Below are 24,811 nucleotides of genomic sequence, written 5' to 3' on the forward strand. Positions count from 1 at the left end.
GATTAGACATTTCATGTAGCGTATATTTACAAATGATATTTTCGACTTTGTTCAAGTGTAGTACAAGGCGAGACATGTTGAACGTAATGGACACCGGTTGATTTTATTTAGCCAACTATATGATGTGGGTTCCAAAACTATTTAAAGTAAATTAACTGTAAATGTCGTACCTACGTTCGGTTTTATGAGAACTTGTTGATAGGCTAAGAATATGGATGGATATAATTTAGTGCAGGCGCACCATACCGAGTTTTGTCGAAATCTGTAGGGCAATCCGAGCATTTTTACGTGCCAACGGAAGGTAATAAGTGACGATGCTAGAACATGGTCTTGATTTATTTCCAAACGCTTCTGAAGACTGAAAATCCTGGAGTGAAACGAGCTAAATTCACTTCTCGATACGCGGGCCTTTGAAGCATGGATGAGCGCTCCCGCATTGCCATGCTTATCCCTAGCAAAATGACCATACCTGTGTACATTTCAGTAGTGAGGGGAGTTGTAGGGGTTCTTAGAAGGGGCAGTGTAGCAGAGGAGTTCATCAGACCTTAGTCTCCCAAGGGACAAAAGTTCATACTGAGCTTGTCCCATGTCTCCCTTTTAGGAGACCGAGGAAGAGAGATGTGAGCAAATTTACGACTATTGTCTCTGTTAAAAGTTTGTACCTTCTCCCCTTCACCCTCTGTACAGGAGCAAGCAGAGTGCTTGAAGGGGGCGCTGTGGCAACGACGCATAAAGGAGCATCTGCAAGAAAATTTCGAGTGACGTTACAGTTCCTTCAGGATCCTTACCCTACACGAATATTTGTTCTTTCCAGACTGTTCCTCTTTCTCCTTTGTAGCTCTCTATTCCCCTTAATCCTGAAAAAAAAGAACACATAAAAAGAGGGGCCTGAGTGTAAGACATAGACAAAGTTGGAGAAAAGGGGGAAGGAGCTGTTTTTATAAAAGATTTAATATCATTTGTATGTTTCTTAAACACAGAAGGGGAAGAAATGGAAGGTTATAAAGAAACTCAGTGGAGGGTTTTGTAAATTCAATTAACAGGAACGTGAGTGAAGAATATTTCATGAGGTTCATTGTAAGTATACTTTATTAATATGCAGTAGTGTAGGATGGACAAGAGGGTGTACATGTGCATCGTACAGTGACAGACGCCGTCAGATGCAATGCTCATTGTCTTATTCCTATCAGTATTTGTACCAGATGCGTCAAATTAATGTATATTGGGGTACAGATGCCTCTTCGGGTTTCTTTTGTAGATAACTATAGAACAAATTTAGATGGGATTCGGTTTTTGGATTTAGTGTCGATGGAAATTGATGTCTAATTCATATGTGTTCGATTCATTTTTACTTTGAACAAAGTTCCAGTCGAATTTAATTTACCGAGAAAAGACTTTTCGTATAATAAAATAATTACAAGGTTTGAAATATAGATAAAATTAAAATACATTACTTTTATTTGAAACATTTCTCGATTATTTAACGAATGCAGCGAAAAATATTGTTTGGCTGTTGTATCTAGGTTGATTAACTTTGTGAATGAGAGGTCGTATTTGCGTAAATAGTTATGTATATATAAGTTTGATGGATAAACATGAATGCCATCTAAGGGTACGGAATCGGAAAGGGCAGATTTTTGTTATATGTGTAGCATTTAAATCCAAATCCATGTTTGTATTTCTGTCAAGGCACGAGGTGAACTTGCATCTGAAATTCTTAGTTGCGTAGTAGTTGTGCAACAAATTTCATGTCCCATTGCATTAACACCAATAAAATATTCTGTATTTCAAATGAATAAGATATTAACGTGTAAATTAATGTTTATAGGCCAATAAAGCTACTGATTTCCCTCTTCACTGAAATGAAGAAGATTTGAGTCATTCATTACTCTGTCCAGTAGTTACCTGGGGCTGTTCCCTCATATGCAGTATGAAAGACTAGGCCTATACCGAAGAAGGCGATGCTCTGTATTCCATTCGGAACTTACCTGTATCCGGTTTCGAGCCTCGGGCAAGATAATGGCGAATTTGTATGGTTTTCATCCGTCTATGTGGGTCACTGAGGTAATTTATTGTGCGTCTATATTTTGAGAAATTCTATGGCCGATTCCTTTTTATACCTCTACTTACATAACACTTATGGTTGTGGATATATTTTCATATAAGTAGGAATTACACAATTGCTGCTGTTATTGACTTAAAAGAAAGAATGAGTTGAGCTTTACATCCAGCCTCCCGCATCTCTTCATGACACAAGGATACTTAATCTTATTTTACAGAATTGTATTATTATTCACACTGTCACTGGAGACTTAATTCATGACACGACACGCCTCCGACTTAAAATTGATGAACTGAATGTTATTTCCCACAGGTAATTAAACTGAAATGTAACTTCGAGGTCTAGAACTAGCGACGAGATCGACCGACCTGCAGGAGCGGCGACATAAAAGTACAGTAACAGCACAAAGGCCTAGCCCTACGGGTCCTTATTCCCCCAAATGTCAGCTTAGTAGAAATTCCCCCCCCCCCCAAGTGTTATTTCGCGCATGGTAGAATTGCTGTAGAAGAATTCGGCTTGGGGCTAATATCTAAGCCTTTAAAATACACTGCTTCTTCCAACCGAAAAGCAACAGATGCAAAACGTTACAGTCCATTAAGAAGTATGCATAATTTCCAAATCTTTCGTTTTGGAATTTAAACTCTTTAGCTTTCTTGACTTTAGTTTATTACAGATATTTTTTTTGCGTTACTAATTCACAATACAAATCCTGAGACCCGTTATACTGGCGACAAAAATAATAAACGACCGAAATACAAACAGCAAAGACGTAGATCCCGTAAGTTGGTTATGTCGTACAATCCATAGAAAAAACATTTCAGGTATCAAACGTATCATAACCGATTAGTATTTCGTATGTTTTGTTTGCTCTCTTTTCATGCAACTTAAACAAATCTTAGGCTCAGAAACACATTTTATTAATCTGTCGATTTTACAACCCTGAAAATGGAAACGGCCCATTTATCCAAAACGTTTGTAACCACCTCTAAGACCTCACTGCTCGGCGGGGTGTAGTTTGGTCCGAAGGTCACTTTGAGATCATGGCGTAGGAGGGAAAATAATATTAAAAACCTACATTAAATAATAAGACGTGTTTGAGCTGGTTTCATCTTGCGCATGTCAGATATCAAGGAGTATTCTTGTGCCCAACATTATGAACCATAATATTGCCGGAAATTTCTAGATCACCTAATCGAGTTAAAAGGCCGAGTATTTGAACTGAGTAAAACCGCTGTTATTTCCTCAGTAAAATGAGTAGTATGACTGATCGTGTAGTGGGAAGCACATTTTAATATTTATATATTTTATTTAAGAGGAGCTGAATCAAACGTCAAATAAATAAGCCAGTTTGCTTTTCCCCATCTTCCGTCAGCAACAACGTCTAACCCATCAAACAGGACTCCCAGAAGCTATGATTGAAGAATGAACGGATTATTTATTACGTGTGTTAGTAACAGATACTAATTTATCATTTCAGTTCATTTGTGCATTTACGTATTTAGCAGTTTGACTGCGCATTTAAACTGGTCGTCTATGGGACATTTGAGACCCATCATCTACACTGCAGAAATTGCAACGCTTAGAAATTGTCATATCGGGGAGAGACAGATTTTGTTCATTGTCAAGGAACCATGTGAATAATAAGGACTCGAAAGTACAGAATAGAAGAACAGCTAAGTAAAATGGAGACTTATTGGGACGATAAGGCATTGAAATGTAACAGTTTTCTTACAGAAATCGAGATTAGCTACGAAAACAATGTTAGTTACAGTCTGTAAGATATAAATTATTATGGACGAACGTTTTCGGAACTAATATTAGTTTGTGTGTCATACAACAATTTAATGAAACCAATGTTATTTTTCGAATGGAAAAGGTCCCTTGAAAATCTACGGTTTATAATTTCGTTCACATCCATCCATCGCCATACTGTTCCCTTCTACTCAACCGTTTTCTACGTTTAACGCCATCCAACCTTTTCGTCATATTGCTACTCCATATCCTGTATTTGTACGTGTTCGTATTAAAGCAGAACAAATTGTCTAAAAAACAAATCTTGACAAATAATTTCAGAAAAGTGAATTATGATGTAATTAAGAACATAATTCATGAATACCTTCTATGGGCTGTTTATATTCCCACCATTTCGGATACTTCCTTTCTACCTATAATAATATACGTTGGAATATGTACAATTACAGTTCTATGTTCTTTATTGTTTCATGTAGTTAAGGAACAATTTTAAATCATTAATAACAGAATTATGTGAAAAAACTATTTTGATATAATAAAGAGAATTTTAAGGTATGAACTAGATTAAACTTGCTCCAGATTATATCCATTGATGGGATTTTGTTGTGTATGTAATGAACCGTTGTCTTTCGTAAATTAAATATTTAAATAGATGAATAGGTATCAATTTATGAGGAATCAGCGTATATAAGGGCACATTTAGACACTATCAAAGCAGTGTAAAGTAATTTTGCTTCACCAGACACCTGAACAAGTTATTTGAATTTAAACGCACTCAGCAGCATTTCGTAGTAACCAGTTATCCGACATGAACAGACCCTCCTCACCTGCGCCGTACTGTCTTCCGGGTTGTTAACAGTTGTTTGGTTATATACGCGCAGCAAGCTCTTGCCTTTGCGTGTTGTATCGTTACAGAATTTGCCTTGCACGCCAGCAGAACTTACAACCCACCAATCGTGACAGTTTGTAGGACCCAAACTTCAGTCGTATGTACAAGAAAATACTAAGTCCACTAGCATTAATTGTATTTGCTAGAAAGCGTGTTAATACTGTATACTTAGGAAGTTTCGTAAAATTATAGCTCAATTTTATAACCGAGATACAATCATGAACTTTACATACTACTTTAAATAAAACGGCCCTATTTTGAGGCCATACTCAGAATCGAGACACAGAAGTTCCCGAAAAGTAATGATTGTTTAGCTGGTTAAAGATTTCTATCATTTATGGAACCTAATAATTCATTACAGCGTTCACAAAATACCGCCGCCTATTCCTAGCCACTGTGAAACGTTTCTTACATTTTCTTAACATCTTAGTTGTCTACATTGATTGGTTATTGGTTATTAGGTGGGTGCCTGTTAGGCCCAATCCATCTCCGTAGCTATAGGACCTTCTCCTGTTGGTATATGAGGTAGCTTATTCGGTACGATTCGTATATTTCAGTTACTTCTAAATTTGGATCCCGTCTCCTCCATCCATAATCTGAGAACGTAACATACCGTATAAAAAAGGAATTAAATAAGGGTTTGTGCAACGTCGGAACTGTTCTATTGGACCTAAACCTTGTAAGAAAGAAGACGAAATTTTAATTCACAATACCTCCTGTAACTAAATAAGTATATATTTTTTATTTATTTATTTATTATTGACTGCAAATGGGTTTTTATCCGGTGGCAGTGGTCCTACAATAAGACACAACAAAACAATGAGACACAACAAAACAACACACCACACTCATAATAAAACAACTCATAAGATTACAAAACCATAAGGCACAACTATTTAAACACAACAGATAACCTAAAGTAGATAACTTAAAAATTAATAGCAACTAGACATAAGTGTACAGAACACTCAATGCAAGCCCATCAAGCCAAAATAAGTGTATATCTCAAAATGTCAGTGGTGGCTTAAATCGCTTTAGTTGTCTAACTGGTTTTACAGCGACAGACTTAGGTTCTAACTGGACCCACTGTTCAAATGAGTATTTTACGTATGCAGCATATGCATACATCCAAGCCGATGTATGACTCGAACTGGCATATTTGACTTTAGCATCAGCTTTAGTCTCCCACGCTAACCGCTTCTATTCCACCGACGATGATGTCCAGTCGAACTATAGTCTCCACTCTTGTTTTGCCTTGAATTCTGGTCACACGTTTCAGAAAAGTAATCGACGTAAATTCATACATATCTTCAAATTAGACAGACATGTTGGAGTCACTACATTTTGCATAAGTAATTGTACTACATTTGAAGACAGAGAAAAACCAAGTACGGACAGACACAAGAAAATCACGATTGGAATCATAGCACCGGTTTACGTCAATTTCGATATCGAACTTCGACAATTTTAAGCTGTTTTTTGGGGGATGGGAGGTGTGGAGACGAATACTACAGTCATCGAAATAGTCAAGAAATATAACTCCTTTTATGAAATATGAAGTTTCGTTAACTTATTAGAAAAACCCACCACTGGATATGATAGTGGACTTAACATCCTTATACCCTGTTTCTTTAGCATCTATTTTAGATTTTGGTACTCAAAATTTACCTTGATAATTATTTGCCTCTGATTTAAATGAACCTACCCGTGTAGGGACGCCTAATATTCAGTGTTTTAATGTTATAATACTGTTGAAGTGTGCCCCATATTTCGACCTCTCTCTTTCTCTCTATATTCTATATTCTGGAATAATCGCGGATGGAAGAGTCTCCGGATATCCTGGCATTACCGTCGCTTCCCGTGTTCTGTATACGATAAATAATTCCCTTGAGTTTCAGTCTCAGTTCATTGTACTCCCACCCACCCTGGTTAAACACTCCCTCACATTATGAAGCTAGACTTTATAGAGTTCAGATTAATTTTACTGTGGGCGAAATGACGAAACATTTTACTTATTTTTGTGATAAAACATCCGGTCGATGTGTCCTTTGACTGAAGACATGAACCTTAATGTTCAACGTGCAATCCTCATGAGACTGCAGAATAAATCTTTCTGTATGTATTGCTGTTATCGATAAATTAAGTTTTAAGCTAAGTAGATAAGATTTCAGTGAAATTTTGTGTCGAGAGTGTATTAAACTCTGTTTAGCGAATTTCAGTTTAGTTTAAGTCACTTTATTTTAATCTGGATTGTTGGTTTTATTGATATTGTTCATCGTCTGGTGTTATAAAACACGTATAGTGAAGGGGGTACCTACTCTGTAATGTTTGTTACAATGAGCTGATCCTAAACTTTGAATAAGGCAGTTTTGTTTGTTATGTTACCTATTTAAAATGTCTGAAACAGTTTTGTTTATTAATCCCAATTTGATTAAGAATCACAACCTTTTAAATAGACGAATGCGGTTTTAATACAGGAAATAAAATGGTTTATTTAATTATAGTTGTAAGTAAAGATATTCCAACTTCAGTTGGTGATGATGTTTCGGATCTTGGCGCCGAATAGGCTCATCGGAAGATTCCAGCGTTTCGGAGAAACATACTGTCTACGTCTTAAACCTTGAAGATGGAGACAGTCTGTTGTCCATTTCCGAGCTCTTTTGACCTACGGTACGAGATATGGGGAGAGGGGAGATGGAATAAGGAGAAGTAACGAAACCAATCAACAAGGCGTCGTAAATATTATCCGCCCTGAATTTACTTGACACTGTGAGAAGTCGGCGAATAACAGACTGTACTCTGTGATTTATATTCTCATTTGGTAATACCTGACAAATACTAAAGGAAAACAGCATGTAGACTTCGTAGGCAGAGAAATGGCGAAATCGGATAATGCTTTCATTCAGAATAATATACAACTTCCCGTCTATTTACCACCTCCCACATAACAGTATCTACTTTTCTTCTAGTGCTGAAGACGTCGGACAAGACACGCACGTGGTAGTGAAATCAGTAGACCAAGTATGAAGTGGGAGCAGTGTGACATAGTCAGACGGGAACTTTTAAAATTGAAATGTTTTCATTTATTATTTTGATGATTTTTTCTAAGTGTGTTGTTTAAAAAAACAGTTTTCAAATTAATGCTTCTCTGTACTTATGACGGTTGATGCCATTTCTGAACCGAGTAAAATGTAAGCATTGAACACTTGAGGTGGCCAGTGATATGACATTAATTTCTTCAGTAATTCTTCTCTGATTGAGATTATTTAAGTCTATCGGACGTGCTTTAAATACTTTGCTTTTCAACAAGTTGGATAGACAGCCATACTGCTCGGCTGTTGTTTGAACATCGAATAATTTCACGATATGGCGACATTTCTTGATAGCCCGTTCACCTGATCTGTCGGCATGTGATTTATTTTTATGGAACTGCTTGAGGCGCGAAGAGTTTCAGACACGGCCGACAGACTTACATAATCTCATATAGACAATTTCTGAATCGCCCTCGGTGGACACGTGGTTAGCGTGCTCGCCACGTTCAGGTTCAAACCCGGCAGAGGTCGATGGATTTTTAAAGGTGATAAAAATCCGTAGCACAACTTCCTTCGGAGGGGAAGTAAAGCCGGCGGTCTCTTTACGACATGTAAAAGAACCTTACGTGCATATACGAGATGTTTCAGCGGCCATTTTCCCACCCATGTCTCTCCTGATTCCTACTAGATGGCTCTAGCACACAAATCAGGATTGAGTAGAAATTGTGCAGAGGCAGTGGGCATATCACTCACTACTTACAGATGGATCTTCGAAGACTAAGAAACCTACAAGAGGAGGCGGCCAAGACCCACAAAAGAAAGGAAGAAGAAGAAGAAGAAGGAATAGAATTTCTGAAGAAATTAATGTCATTAGCGGCCATTTTATTGCGCTTAGTGGAAAGTGTTATGAATCGAGTTTATCAATCTTGACAAGTGTTATTTTTAAGACGTAACTTTATTATAATGTTCCTCAATAATGGCAAACACTTGTATTTCAATTGACATTATTTAGAAGAAATTTGAATAAACTGCGGTCGAGTAGTGTATCTGTAAAAAAATATGAATGAACTCTGCCCCACTCTGTATAAATCACTCTGGTCCCCAGCGGCTTATTGGCATGTAGGTTACCCAACAACTTGTTTGCATTTACGGTTGAATAATGAATTGTCTCCACTGATAAACCGTTTTTGCGAATTTAATTATTTACTGAGTTGTCCCGGAGAGTTTGGTATTGTAAGGATCGTTCGGACTATTTACTCCTCAATTTGTGTCGGATGGGTACGGCAAAAATAACCCTTTCTATGCTGGAAAGGAAATTTGAGCTCCGTTGCCTTAGCAACGTACTGAATACCAAGCGAGTCTTTGTCTTTTGATTTGCAAGCTGGCTTAGGTTAACGTCTTTAAGAACAATTGCTATTTCACTTGGGGGAACACCAATAGTCTGTCCGCCGTCTTCCGGGGCAGAGCAATTACAAAAGCGATGTACAACCGCTATCTAGCACAGCGTTATTCAACTTCACAGAAGAAGGATTGAGTTTAAAACAGGAGAGGAAAGTTCAGATGCACAAGAAGTTATTAGCAAAGGCAGTAATTTCAATTTGTCTTGTAACCCTTTTTAATCTATGTAACATTCTATAATCAAATTATTCCGCGCCATAAACCAAAGATAAACTAGAAGAGAGAGTAATTATAAAATCTTTTATACTGAGAGAGAGAGTTATTTTCTGGTGAATTAATAATTGTTGGCTTGTGTTCCTGACCATAGTTCCCAACAAAACAGTCATTTTATCGGCTTCATATTCTTTCGTATGTGGGTTAATGATGAGAAATCCCCTCTGTGTGGTTGTACACATTTTGTACTGCATTTTGCTATGGTGATGTTCCGTCAACATTAACTTGCAATTAAAAGCCATCTCATATGATTTGTGGGTTATATTTAATTTGAGGTTTTGTAACGTGCACAACGCGAGCAAACCATAAAACCATTTAAACAGACATGCAATTTGAGGATTTTATTGTTTAGCCTAGACCATATATCAGCTGACAGTTTTCAACTGTGGAGCGACAGTGGTGTAGGGATAGGAAACTGTTTACAAACCACTGAAATCATTGTGTGGGGCATTTCCGTGGCGCGGAGCATTTTCGGATTTGTGTAGCCTACTTGAAATTGCAGACAGGCCTCAGTCGTTCTGTAATTAATACCCGTCGAGGCCTCCATGAAGAGGCTTCTGGGATGGAATAGAAAAAGAGGATGGGTGGGAGATGCGCGCGAAACGAGTCAGACAAAGTGACAAATTAATTATTTTGATTGTCCGGCGGGACACATTTAGATTGAGGGATGGTCCACGGGGGGTGTTTTTAGAGTTGAAAGGGAGAGAAAGCAACCTTCCCTTATCTCGACGAAGTGTAAGAGAATTTGAACATGGCGACTAGAAACCTGTCTCTACAGTCTTTGCTTTAAAAACATAGTCAGAAGAGGAGACCATTTGAACACGTTAACAGCGAAGAACAAAAGTATTAAATATGTACTAAACATGTTAGTAAACATATTTATCAGTTTCGTTATACGACTAACTTAAGGCCTTTATTATTGACCCTGATGCTTTTTTGTTTATAATGAAAAACATTGTTACAAGACAGGCCTACGACGATGCACAGAATTAATTATTTTTCTTGTATATTGCTAAATGTGTATCACATACAGGAAAGGTTTTAAATAAAAGATATAGACCTGAGGCCTAATGAGGTACATATTTAAACCAAGTAACAGTATTTTCTGCGATAAGGCATGTATGAAGAAAAGCGAATTTAGTTTGCGGTTTCAGATCTTTTCCACACTCTTTGGTGCAGACTTCCCAGCAAGAACCTTTCACTGAAACCTTTGTTTAATAACATCAGTGGACCGCTCATCTCTAGGAATGAGCAGGGTACAACGTTTGGTGATAAAAACAGCCTTTAACATTTTTGTCAGTTTGTAAAGAGGGGTTGTGTGCTTCGATTGTTTTTTGTAAAGACAGGCTAAAAATGCACTTACCTCGGATTGAATCACTAAATTATTTTGATTTAACATTTTACTTAATCAAATCATTTCGAGTGTAATTTGGCTGAATTATTAACAGATCTGTTAGTTTGATTAGGTGATGTATATTTTCAATTTCTGTTTTAATCACTTTAATGAGGTATCTTATGCTAATGTAGTGTTAAGATTATGAACTAAAGTGTTTTTCTAATGTTATATTATGTTTCATAGACAGAATATTTTCTTTTGCTTCAGGTGGTACGCTTTGGATCCGTAAACTACGCACTAAGCTCTGCTACCAAGAGGCTGGTAAGTGATACCTATTTAAAAATTAGGGGATTTTAAATTATTATTTGATTTGCTGACGAACGTTGAAATCTGTGGGGCTAAATGCAACATTCGCATTTTTAAAACTTTTTGCCTAATGTGACTTAGGAGCGGATACAGTGTTTGCTTCCGTGTTGACTAAAATTAAGACTCTAACAGCGGGGTAGCTAGGTTAAAAACTGATCGGTATTATTCTATAAGTTTGTCTCTTATGCTAGCTGTAGCCTTGAATATTTGGATTTATCTTCACCGACCCAAGAACTTCAGATCTTAAAAAAAATTGATTAATAGTTTTGCTAGTTTGTCTATATTTGGTGCTTAGCCTAAGATTTATTCTTAGATTTCAGTTAACTAGTCTCGTTACCTTTTGAGATAAGAAAGTTATTTGTTTCTGCTAGGGAAATTCTTTAATGAAAACAGCAGCAGTTATATGCTATAACAACTCGAAGGTAAAAAAGAACAGAATTTGGGGAGACGTCCCAAATTAATTCCCGTGAACATTTTTTAGGAACTTGAACTACATATTTTAATGTGACATGAAAGCGGTATATAATTTCATCTAGAGTAAACGCATAGGAAATTTAGTCGTGTTTAATTGCGCATCAACATATTACAAAACTGTATTAAAGATACAATATTTTAAAAAGACAGAAATACGTGAATTACATTTACGATGATTAAAAAAGGATAAAATTTGCGGAAGGCTTGCCACCACTCATCGTCGAAACACTGGACTGTCCGTCTCGTAACTAAAAATGTAAATAATTAAATATACAGGAATATACTTCTACGTGTTTTCTTTAAATAGTTACGTGATTTTCTGAGGGGAATATTTAAACCATTGACAGAAGAGGTAGTTCGAGACTGGAGAAATTTTTATATTGATGGATCGAATGGGGAGGAGAAATGGCACAAATGAGAGATATTGGATATGTAACAAATGTTTGGTTGGAAATATTGAAAGGAAGATAATTTGTAAGATATAAGTGAGGATTAGAGAATACATTAAAAATATATATTTTTTGAGGTCGTGGATTGAATTTATGTTCCTCGGGGTAGGGATAACTAGTGGGTTGTTTAGATAATATTTTGTTTAATGAATGGCTGGAAATTTCTTTACATGATGAGAAACTTTTTAAGAAACGCCAAAAGTAAGACTGACATGAACTTCATATATTTCATATATGTCTGTATTTATGAATTGGCTTGCTTAGACTACATAAATTAAGTGCGCCGACTGCAACAGGACATACCTTCCGGCCCTGGTAATTTGTGATAAGCTGTCTGTACTTAGGTGTTTTTCGTACGTTTCGCCGTTAAGATGTTATCATATGACTATGTAAGGTAATACGAATGAGACTTGTAGCTGAACAAAGCGAATCCACAGCATGGGTGGACGGTACTGGTGGTACTTGAGACGGTGATTAATATTCGGCGTTGCAATGGGTGTTGCTGCAGACAAGGGGCGTGACGGATTTGCGTGTTGCGTGTTGCAGGGGATCTGCATCATCACTCTGCTGTAGATATCATAAACACGTACCAGCTCGTAGTTCCTTCAGTTGTTCTGACGTATAATTTGAACATCTTTTATTGAATATTTCCAATGTTTCCTATCAGAAGTATATGTTCTCAGGAGCTACAACTGGTAATAGGTTGGCTGATCATGTTACAAGTAACAAGAATTATAAATAAGTAAATACATTTGGTATTCTATCATAAATCACTTAAAATTTAATCAGTGATTTGTAGGGAATGGTAAAAATAGAATTTCTACGCCATTGGTTACGTAACATCTTTGCATCCAGACCGTCAATACAGTTGTGGGTTCTTCGATGTTGTGTAACAGAACATAAAGTACGGATGCCATTGTTTTAGGCCCGTAACTTCGGCTTTCAAGGAACGACAATAATTGTATACGTCGTGTTGTAAAAAGTTTAATTCAGAATGTTTGTTGTTATTTAATTCTTTATCATGCATTGCAGTTCCATGTAAAAGCGTTAATTTTATATTGTAAGTAAATGTGTTCCAACATACAGTTTTATGTTGCGGTTTTTAAGCAGAGGCTTAACTTTATTTTGAGGTAGGATCGTCTTATTATTATTCCATTTATTCACCACTTTATAAGATATTTACTTCTGTGTGCCCGAGACAAACCTTGCCCCTGAGGTGCATAGTGCAGCAGGTATTTCCGAAATACATTTTGTTTTGAATATATATTACATATATTATTGTGAGGGATGACTGTATATTTAAATCAGCGTCTTTCGAATGATGTATGATGATCCTAGAATAGTGTTATAATTATTATTGTTGTTATTGGAAATGTTCATGGTAATCAGAACACTTGACGTATTACAGAACAATGAGTGAGAATTAAGTACTTTGGAATTATAAAGAAATTACGTTGTAGTGTTTTTCTTGAATTTGTAGCCTGCTGATTTACTTAATTTTAAGAATGTGCTATTTTAAATGTAAGTCATAAAACCCACTCCGTTTGCAGACAGGAGTATAATGCTTTTGTAGCTGGCAGTAAAATTTCAATCTCAACAGTGAGCAATATTACCTCAGGGGTTCACATTGCTAGAGCGATGCACCGATCATGTTTTATTAGAAAAGCATTCTCGCGAGGCTCGTTTTGAAATCTTATACAGGAAAAAAAACTTGTGTGAATTTGAAATTTTGTGCATCGGAATATTTATCCAATTCCATGAATATGCACTGGGACAGTGAATCATGTTCAGAAATAGCAGAAAAAGGCTATGATGTATTTTAATATTTATTTCCGGACATTTCCCTTCATGAAGATAATGTTCTTGCAAGTCTGAGCAAATATTTTTCGTTCTCAGTATCTTGCCATAAAAGTGTTAGGTGAGGGTTTCTGATGTGAAGCTACTCTGTGCTTTCTTTCAAAGAATTAAGTATAACCTATTTAGAAGGAATATTACTATTAGCATATATTAAGTTGTGTTTTATTAACACATATATGTATATGTTCCCAAAAAACAGAAGTCTTGCATTTCACAGCTCTTACACAAGCTCCACTTAGCACTACTATCTTGCTACACTACATTACACTGCACTGCACTGCACTGCACTACACTGCACTACACTACGCTACACTACACTACGCTACACTACACTACACTACACTACACTACACTACACTGCAATACAACTATATTCATGGCTCTCTTCTCTTTTACTTCAGTTGCAGGTGTATTGTACTTATGTTTTTCCCCCATATATGTAATATTTTGTATAGGCATTTCCTAGTATTTTGAAATTAACTAATTTATTAAAATTTATTTTTTCTTATAAACTCAATCTGCATTAATACTGAGTCATTCATTACGTCCCTCCATTTTTCTCGTTATTATGTGGTTAACATTTCATTACTAAGCACTGGCGACATCTTTTTTCCTCAAATCCTCTCCTAGTCCTTCTGTTACCTTCAGCTGTTCCATCCCATTTCTCTCACTTCGTCTACAATAATTAGTCTTTCCCTCCTTTCATAACTTATGATTTATCTCACAAAGAAATGACAATGAAATATTTCTAAGGTTCTTGAAGGCAAACTTTCAAATTTCAAATTATATTTCTACTATTCATAACGCTGTTATACTTAGTCTTCATTTACCATCCCAAAAATTCTTAAGACACTTCACTGAAAAACTCATTCTATTGTCTCTTCCCATCTCAAATTCGGTCACCTTTTTTAAATCTGGGTGTCCGAATTTTTTTCTTACAAAACCTCCCCTCATTGTTGTCAGTTTATTTTCTTGCGTCCTGTGAGTCACACGCTTTCCCGCCGTACATAAATATGAATTTACATAAACTTTTGGAAGATTTTAACTTTTATATCTGCTGTTGTTACTAAGCACTATTCAGGAAATCATAAAGCCTTGTTTTCTTGCCACTAATTTGTCACCTTCTTCATTCCATATTAATGTATTTTCCACTGATAAGCCTAAATACTTTTTAAATGCGATTTATTTTATTTTATAATACTGTAAATTTTCTCTCAAATTCTTTTGGCCCACCTCCTATCTTATGTACCAGTATTTTAGACTTATTTAGACAGAGTTTTAAATAACAGTATATAATACTCTATAACGTGTCTTTTCCATCCTTAAACCGTTTATCATAAATGATGAAATATCCATACAATTTGCAAATAAAAATATTATAATTGTCATCTTATTTATATCGTTCAGTGTTTGGTGTATGTGATGTCGGAGAATTGTCTTTCTTCTTAAACTTATGTTTTATTTAATTATACCTACAACAGCCAGGACTGGAAAGATCTATTTTTATAGCCTGTGGATTGTACCACATTTCGCCTTTAAATATCTGTGCACGTCCATGGTTCGTGTAGGGGGCGTACATGTTTTGTATTGCGACAGTATTACGTGTAAATTGAATTTTATTGTGACGTCTTGGCTGCCTACCCCGTTGCTTCTGACTTCACAGTCAAGTAGATCTGAAACAGAAGAGACGTGGTCTGTTCACTTCTGAAACCTAATTTTAGAAGTCATCGAACTTCTTAAATCTTTTGTGCAGGGGCATTTTAAACCTTGAACCACGGTGCTGACTTGTGATAACCGACTTCCAGCGATAGGCACAGGTGAGGTTTTCACTAATGAAGGCCGTATAACTTAGCTATGTTCTTCATCAGACATTATGATGATGATGAAATAAAGGCGCTTGAGATAGGCAGGTCATGAAGTACGCATGGATATGATGATAAATACGAACGTTTGTTAGAAAATTGGAAAGTACGAGATGTAGAAATTAATCTTAATAAATGGGTTGCGAGAATGTGGATTGCATTAATGTGTCTCAGGTTTGCGATTATTTGAGAGCCATTACGAATATATTATAAACATTCAAGTTCTATGAGGGATGAGGAATGTCTTGACTAAATGTGTGGCTGTTTCCTTCTAAAGAACAGTGCAATATAGCGATAGTCTCCTAAACGTTACTTAAGAAAACTGAAACTACAAGAGCATGGTCAGAAACATATTGAGTCTATAATAAAGGCTGCAAATTTAAAAAAAAACAATTAAAAGTTTTGAAATAAAATGAAAACATTAAGGAAAGTTGTAGATACGGGAAGAAATGACCGTGTGTGAAGAAAATAGATTATAAGATGGCGGTATAGAATCTAAAGCCTGGAAAAATGGCTGAAACAGGAGCTGATACTTTAAGAACAAGACAAATCTTCAGAAGAACTGAAGAATGATAAGGCAAATGAAGACAGACGAACGGGTGGAGTCCAAGACACTGTGGAACCCAGCGCGCAGAAGAGTGGATGAAACGATGGGATGCTTTAGTAATAAGGCATAATTTGAACGTAACTTGTTTTTTAAGGATACTTACCGATCGTCGCAGCTTTCTGCTTCATTTGCTTGACCGAAAATTCGACCTGGAGACCGATGTTTTGAACTCGGATTTCAAATTTTACTTAATTGCTGTCCTTATCCGTGTGCTATGTGGCACCTTTCATAAGAAGCCAGAACATCTTTCTTTTTTCTTTATGAACGCAATGCCACGATACGTAACCTGAGAAGTTGAAAAGCGATCTTAAAAAAGTAGTATTCCGCAGGTGCAGAGGAACAATCTACAACCATTTCCTCAACAATTTCTTCTATTTCACCGTTTTATTATCGTCTAACATGGCGCTAAATAATCTTTGTAGTTGATAGAACTTAATTGACAAACAAACCTACAATTAATCTATATATTTATGTATGAAAGTATTTTCTTCATAACCAGATCTGAAGGGGCTGTAGTTCTGTAAGATTCGAATGTGTTTCCTTATAATTTAACTTTACAAAGCCGGACATTTTGTTGAAACGTAATGTAATTCCGAGTCATTTATGGTTGCATTAACAAGGTTTCAATACTTATGTAAATATATAGCAAGGCTTACATCTGTCTGCATCAAAATGTTTTGGATTGGAGGCTAAAGAACTAAAGTTGATGTAAAATTAGTCATTTGTAAGAACGTGTTGAGGAAATTGCCAGAAATGATAAGTTACCTACTAGTGACGTTTGTCTGTGTTAAGATAAGTATCGCGTTCAGTAAAATGGGTGGTATGATTTTCATATTCGCTCTTATTATAAGGAAGACAGTTTATTACAAAGAATGAAGTGGCGTGCTGTTACATTTAGATACCGGAAACTTATATCGGCAAAGCCTTCACCATTTTATCCCTTCAAGATGCATTACAGCTGCACTCAATGTCTCGAGCTACCCAGTTCATTAAATATTCAGCAGGATATATCACAATTTCATGCGAAAGGAGAAACTTCCAAACGCCTTTCGCTATCTACTTTACATCCTTTAGCCTTTTCTTACTCCTGGAGGAAAGAATGTTTAGAAAATATTTGAAAAGAAGATTAAACTATTAAAATACCATTTATTATACAAAAACTGATATGGACTGTGGATATATTTGCTTTTATACTCGGGTTCATAGTATTTGTACACAATTTAAATGCACGTTTATATGTTTTTCGAAGCATTATCTGCATAATAAATTAGATGAATTCTATATTATTTTCATCCGTGTTCTTATTTATCACGCTTGTTATTCAAAATTAAAGATAAACTTGAAATGGCTGTCTTCTGGGCTGTCATCGCCCTGATGATGGAAGCACCAAGAACCTCTGAAACGTCGAAAAACTTTTTCCAGATTACAGAGGGAAATAACCCAGAAGACAACCACTTTCATACATAGAATTATTTGAAATTCTTTACGAATTACAGTCACGTGCTGTTCACATGAACAAATGATACCAGAATTGTTAAACGTCTTGTGTGAGGCCGTTACGTGCTCATGTGAATAAAATCAGTAAAGTCCCAAGTTAAATATTCCTCCTACAATGTCTGATATTAAAATGTGAAAGCTACTTTAATTATTATGTAATTAAGTCGCGTAGAAAAACGTCACATAGTTTTAACAGGCGTCTCATATTAAAATTTGAAGCGCAAAAAATTGTTTTTTATTAGTTGGCTGTAAGACGTGTGAAGCGACTACAAAGCGGGGCCTCATTAGTGCAGAGACAGACTCTGCTTATCACATCTTCATTAAAATCGTCGAGCCGAAAGGACCGGATATTGCACGTTGAGCGAAGTTTGAAATCATAGCGTAGGCAGTGCAACAGAATGTTCTAGCCTAACAGATTTTTTTGCAGTAATTTGCAAAGCATGTTACATAAACGGGAGGAGAGAGAGAGGGATAGACAGAGAAAAAGGGAAACGTATTGCAAGCTGGCACCTATGGTTGGCAAGCCTGCTGTTGAAGAGCTAATATCAGTAGTTGTGGGTGCAGCGAAGCCTTGTATTATCCATAAAAACTAACACAACAGCTCCACCGCTAATTAGTGCGAGCAGTGATATCGCAGATTACTGTAAAATGCTGCCCACATTACATTCAGTGTCTAGTGGAATACACAGTAGAGAGACTGCATATTCCCAAAGTTCATGTATAATGTGTATAGTGTGAGATGATATTTCCACGAGAGAGAGAATGTGGATTGTGGTCTTCCGGTTATTAAGCCGTGTGTAGCCAACCAACGCCTTCTTCAAGATGGAGGCGATACATAATCATATTCAAGACCGTCGCAACTCAGACATCTCATTTATGCAGAATAATTTACATCTACCCAGAATTATGGAGTTGTACTCGTAATATCGCTTCACTAGGTCTCCATATTTATTGCTACTAGGTTTGTTTCATGGGTTAATACACGTTTGAACATGGCAGATGACTGACAGTGAACGATGTGTATGAAGGAGAAAGTGTGTTTCTTTGGAATATTTACATTTGCTGGGAGGGACTTATTGTTTGGAGGTTGAAATGTGGCAACATGTTTAGAACAAATTGAATCATTTTTCAGTTGTTCATGAAAGATGTACGCCGGTATGATACTCTAATTCCTTATAAAACTGTTACACATCTTTAGTGAACGTCCGTCCGCAGGAGAAATGCTGTGTTACCATTGTAACAGCTTTGAGAACAGACCTCACACTGCATAAAACTATGATTGCGAAAGGAAACGAGATATTATTCATCTCTCTCTCTCTCTCTCTCTCACACACACACACACACACACAAATATTTAAATCTGTCCTCTTACAAACGCTGATATTACACAAGATTAAATGCGATCTTTTGGATTTGTATTTTAAAAAAAGAACCTTGACTCGAAATGAGTTTGGTGAAATATCACGGGGATTATATTAAAATAATGATTTATGGTATTTCCAGTTTAACGCAGAAACTTCGTTCATCGTTTACGGAGTGTGAAAGATGAAACAGGATACAGATTGTGTGGCCAGGTTATGTTGGTTCTCATTCACCTGTAATTTTTGTAGTTTGTAGGACTGAGAGATGGTTGGTTTTACTCAACTGCCCGCCACTATTTACACAGGCTAGAACAGCTTTGAGTAGGCTTTGGTATGACAAAATGAGAGTCTGTGCTGTACAACTCAAGCGTAAGTTGATTTTACAAGGAAATGCTGGTAGAATGTTCATGGCCACTTGTTCCCCACCGCAAGTGCACGAATGAAAAGAACAAGTGAACAGAAAAGCGAAGTATGTGCTTGTACATTTCGGGCCATCACTAACGAATGGTTTGTCACTGAACAAGAGAAATGACAAATACTTCCAAGATTATATGCAGTTTTAAACTAACTGGAAGGTATAAAGCGCCGTTATGTCAAGAAACCTTTTGTATTCATGCTACGGTCATCCAGCTAAAGAGACAGCAACTGAATATCAGAAAAATTAAGACTTGGAAACAAACATCGATATTCAAGCTGTGTTCCTGAAAGTGGCCATCATGCTCGGCTAACCACTACATACCACACTGCAATATGTGTGCTGCTCTGAATGAATTATCTCATTTCCGTTAATGAAGCATGTGGCTGTTGTTAAAGTCCATGGGATAACTTGAGAGCTGGTGGAGCAGTTGTTGCCATACAGGAAACAGTATAAACAGAATTACACTGTTCATCAGAACTTGGCCAGTGCTCTCGTACTAACATAAATAAAGTGTATTGTATCAGTATTTTTGGTAGCCACAAGTGTACATATATATGCAAGCAGTCTGTGACAGTAGTGTACCCTGTGTTTGTACATGTGTTCCCATACTGCGTTTAATATGCGACTTGTTTTCAATTGGATGCCCTCCAGGGACGTCTACCGTACGTGCAAACAGACATGTGGATCTATACATAGCACAGTCCATATCACACAGAAAGGGAGAGATGAAACCTATGAATTCAACGCTCCATTGCTCAGGCTTTCAACAGCGCCCAGGGTTTCATAGGTAGTTGCAGAATTCGTCAGTACTGTTGGATTTAAATAAAATATTCTGTGAACTGTTCGTATGTGCTTTAATATTGCAGATTCAAAATAAGCAGCGATGAGTTTTCTGAGAGACGAAGCGAGACTCTGAGTACCTTTTCGTATTTACAGTGAAGATGTAAGAAATGCTGTTACATTTTTTGTTGATAGAAAAATAAGTTTGCATCGAATATTGTGGTTGAAACATTTACGAAGGTTGGAGGACGTCGGTATCCGATGAATTGTTTACGAATATAAACAGAGGGAATAGAGACTTAGTCTACATGACGTAAGTGTGGGAGAAGAAAATCACTTATTTTACTGCGCGAAACAAAGCTACTGACAATCTGATGGTCGCTTTGCTGGTCATAGAAATTACTTACCTTTTGTGAAATTCGAAGTTTCACACAGAAGACTACCACGGGGCCCTATCTTAAAATGATTTCAGCTCACACACCATCACATTATGTTGTTCAAAAATCCGGGATGACAAATTTATAATTTCTAAAAATTGACAATTCTATTATAGTTAAATTTAAAAATATTAACATTAGTATTGATAACATGATTATAAAAGATTTACGTTGTGATAATCTGATCTGTAGCTGGTGTAAGTAAATAATTTGATGCGCCATCAAAAACTGAAACTCGTCACATATTTTTATTAAACTTGTGCCAGACTACGGGGCACTACAAACCATAAGACAGCCATCTTCGGACTCACCGCCACGATAACCTCAAATCTTAATTTTTATTAAAGTTTACACGTAGTAATATATACGAGTAGTCTTATTTTGCAGTGTACATATAATTTTAAGTACTTTTCGTATTATACTGTCCACAGGCAATAAATTCCTTAGGTCTGCGTCATCTAAGTAATGGACACTAACTAGATACCAAGATATTTTTCCTAAGATCTGATTTAAAAGATCACTTCACTTGTCGCAATTACCAAAACGTATTTATATTGCCAGATAGTCACTCATTTATTTACAGTGCAGACATGTGCATTGAACGTAATTAGGATTAGAGGTTGCTTAATATTATTATTCTTCCTTAAACGTTTAAATAGAGAAATGACCTCGCTATTTCTAATCTTGGTTGTTGGGCATGTTCTCGCTTATCTGTATTGATAATTGTAGCAAGATTCATTGCGATTCTTAATATTTAACCAAGGAATACTAATATTTGTCATAATAGTATCTGGAAGATCTCTGTAACAGAGGAAGTTCTCGTCGAATTTGAGGGCTAACACGGAAGAAAACGCATAGGCAGACGTTCAAACCAGCAGGCACTAACGTAGTTGCTGTGTTCTGCTGACATTTCACCAATAAATGTCGCCAATTACCGTTCCCCATCAGATAGTAGCTACTACATTGTTCTTGAGATTTGCTACCGCTAATTGTTGGCACTATCTTCTGTTTTGCTACCACTCACCAGAGCCGAAGATCTTTCAAAATATTCCCATAATTCCCAGCCTCTTACACTAATGAAAGATCACTGTTTATCTCATCATGCCTCTCCAGACCACTGAGATATTTAAAGAGCAAAACTTGTGAACAGTAACATATGTAGGCATGGTTTAAATTGCGACCATGTATTTTAGAAATTTAAATATCTTTAGAACCTACAGACAAATGTTTAGAAGTAAAGATATAGTTTTATCGCGATCTTATTTATGGGTGGCCTAATGGTAACACTGTTGTAGTTTATTTTGGAGTAGCAGGCTGCCATTTCGTGTTTTTATTCCATATCTGTCTTCCACCCCCGACCATGATCACGAACTTTAAAAGATTTTTCTTTGTATAGAATATTTTTCTTATGTTATAAGTTATATAATGTTCCTTTTTACTCTCTCAAATACTGTATAATTATTTGAAATTTTCATTTGACGTAAAAGAGCTTAAAAGAATAACATAGCCTTCCCGCCATTACACTAACTTTCTGTGGACAGCTAATATATGCTTTACCCCGTTTGTTTTTTGCTTCGGTGTGATAAGATGTTTTTATTTCTTTCAAGGTTTTTATGTGCTATACTTTGCAAAGGCTTTCTACAATGCGTATAGACCACGCTTAGAACACAAAAATAAACAAATAAATATCAAAAGAAAACGTTCTCGTTTTCATTCATAATTTTCTTCCAGTTCGGTGCAAATTAAATATTTTTGACGGATGACATAATATAAAGATAATCAAACCGTTGAAACCCAGTCGTCCTCTTCATTTGTTTTTCTTTTCAAATATTTCCGCAAGGGACAATGTGGTTGATGTTCCATTTGATATTCTTAGTCATACATAGAACGTTTAACAGCACAGCATGCAAACGATAAAATTCGTTCTAGACATAAAGCGAAAGTTGTAGTAAAATAAGGAAACCGTGTACCACATATCTCATTTGATAGAAAGGACCAGCGAATATTTTATCAGCTTTTCTTATTTCAATCCTCATAAAAACAACAGCTGATATTAAAATTAATGTTGACGTTTAAACGGTTTAAAAGTTACACTAGCATTGTAATATTTTCGATTCCACATTTTTTCTGGCTTGTGTTATTCTAACATTCAGTTATGTCAACAAAAGAGTCTGCCATTTTACAGTATAGGCCTACTCGGCTAACGTGACACATAAAGTTCATTCTCAAATCGCGTCACACGTGTATGTTTTTTTTATGGATTATCCTAGGTGATCGCTTACTGTTCGCATGTGTAATTTACCGAAATCGAAATCAGATGATGGATCTTTGGCGTTCCGGATATTAAGCCGCGTCGTTGTACTTGGTGACATGTTGGCTATCTCTTGAAACTGATAAGAGGCATAAAAACTGAACATCGACCCATCCAGCGCCGAGTGACGGATGGATGTGATCAGTAATCACAGTTTTCCGCGGTCGATAGCAGACATTTCTTTGACACGGATTTTGTATGACGTCTCCGGTGTTTTTGAATGATTTTGTCGCAGTTTGCTTTGCGACTCTTTTACAAATACATACGTTGGCAAAGTTGAGTGAACCTAAATGATGCATTAGAAGGGGTGTGGGGAGAAATTACCTTTGGATAAAGATAGAGGTATTCATCTGGGTTTTGGCGCCATTTGACATCACTAGATTGGGCGTTAGAACATAGATAAACAAAACTGATACGAAATGTATGTATTTTTGTAATGTATCTAAATTTTCTTTTGCGTTACAATTTAAAAGAATTTGATCTTAATTTAGTGTAAAGTCACAGGTTCGTGTTTTGGACCAGAATGAACAGAAATAAAATGTAATTCTGCAAGTATTAGTGCTGAATTGTCAACACCAAATTTAATTTGAAATCAGTATTATATCTTCGGAGATTAAATAAGCTTATGGAAAAATTAACGAAAAATTTCTTAATCTCTTTATAGGCCAATAACATTTTCAGCTGAAACGTCTGTGTACCTAATTTGTAAAACTGAATCAAGAGAACGGATTTATAAAGGCAGTCTTCAATGGTATACAGACGTTTTACTATGTTAGTGTTTACGAATGTGAATTTATCATTAATCGTCTTGATATTTGTTATATTTTTATATCGTGTGGTCTTATTCACTTTGTTCTGGAATTAAAAATTCGTTAATTACAGCAACACAGTGTATTGATTAATATATTCACTATGTACACACAAAACTTTATTCCTTAAATTTGTTCTTCTTCTGTGGTATATTAAGGCTGCACGTTTTGATTATATTTTCTCAAAGCTATCCTATTATGTAAGAGCTCTAAGTTATGTTTATCTGTACATCATGCATGATGTACAAAATTATAAAAGTTTGTTGTTTTTGTCGTTGTTAATAATGAATATAGGACTATTATTCTTCTTTATTTCTTTAAATATTCTCACGATATACCCAGGGAATTGGTAAATGTACTTTGAATGCCGAAAGTGAAATACGAATTTTTGAAGACAAACTTTTAACGAAAACGTTTGATCATATAACGGGTAACATAAGTGGCAATGCAGGGTGTTATACCGCTATGGACTTCTAATTTATACAGGTAATCTAATATTGTTACGATTATAAAAGTTACGATTCTGATGGGCTGGGAATGTGGCTAGGATGGAAAAGTCCAGTTGGAAAATATTAGGATAACAAGATGATTCTTAGGGAGATAGGTTGTGATGATGGAAGGAGTTTGAGATCGTGTTCAGTGCTGTTTTTGGTAATAACGATCAAAATTTCAGGTTCATGTAGCATATTGTTTTATGAGTCGTATTGTTTATTTACTAGGGACACAAACTCTTTGTTGATATACGCCTAACTAATAAGAACAGTTATAGATGAAATTTTAATTATATTTTCTTAAGTCCCACAGACTTGAGTAATGGGTACGTATTTTATAGATTTGATTT

General features: G+C 36.1%; 1 long non-coding RNA gene across 2 annotated transcripts in view; it reads left to right on the forward strand.

Moving 5' to 3' along the window:
- Window positions 1-24,811, forward strand: part of LOC110828484 (uncharacterized) — a 321,029-nt gene that overhangs the window by 155,722 nt on the left and 140,496 nt on the right. For both annotated transcript variants that reach the window (XR_015534542.1, XR_015534543.1), the window contains exon 3: window positions 11,010-11,063. This is a non-coding gene — a long non-coding RNA (uncharacterized LOC110828484). The remainder of the gene's footprint in view (window positions 1-11,009; window positions 11,064-24,811) is intronic.

This window comes from Zootermopsis nevadensis, unplaced genomic scaffold, assembly GCF_977971745.1.
Source record: "Zootermopsis nevadensis isolate Lab colony 2312 unplaced genomic scaffold, Znev_1.0 Znev_ptg000010l, whole genome shotgun sequence".
Taxonomy (NCBI): domain Eukaryota; kingdom Metazoa; phylum Arthropoda; class Insecta; order Blattodea; family Termopsidae; genus Zootermopsis; species Zootermopsis nevadensis.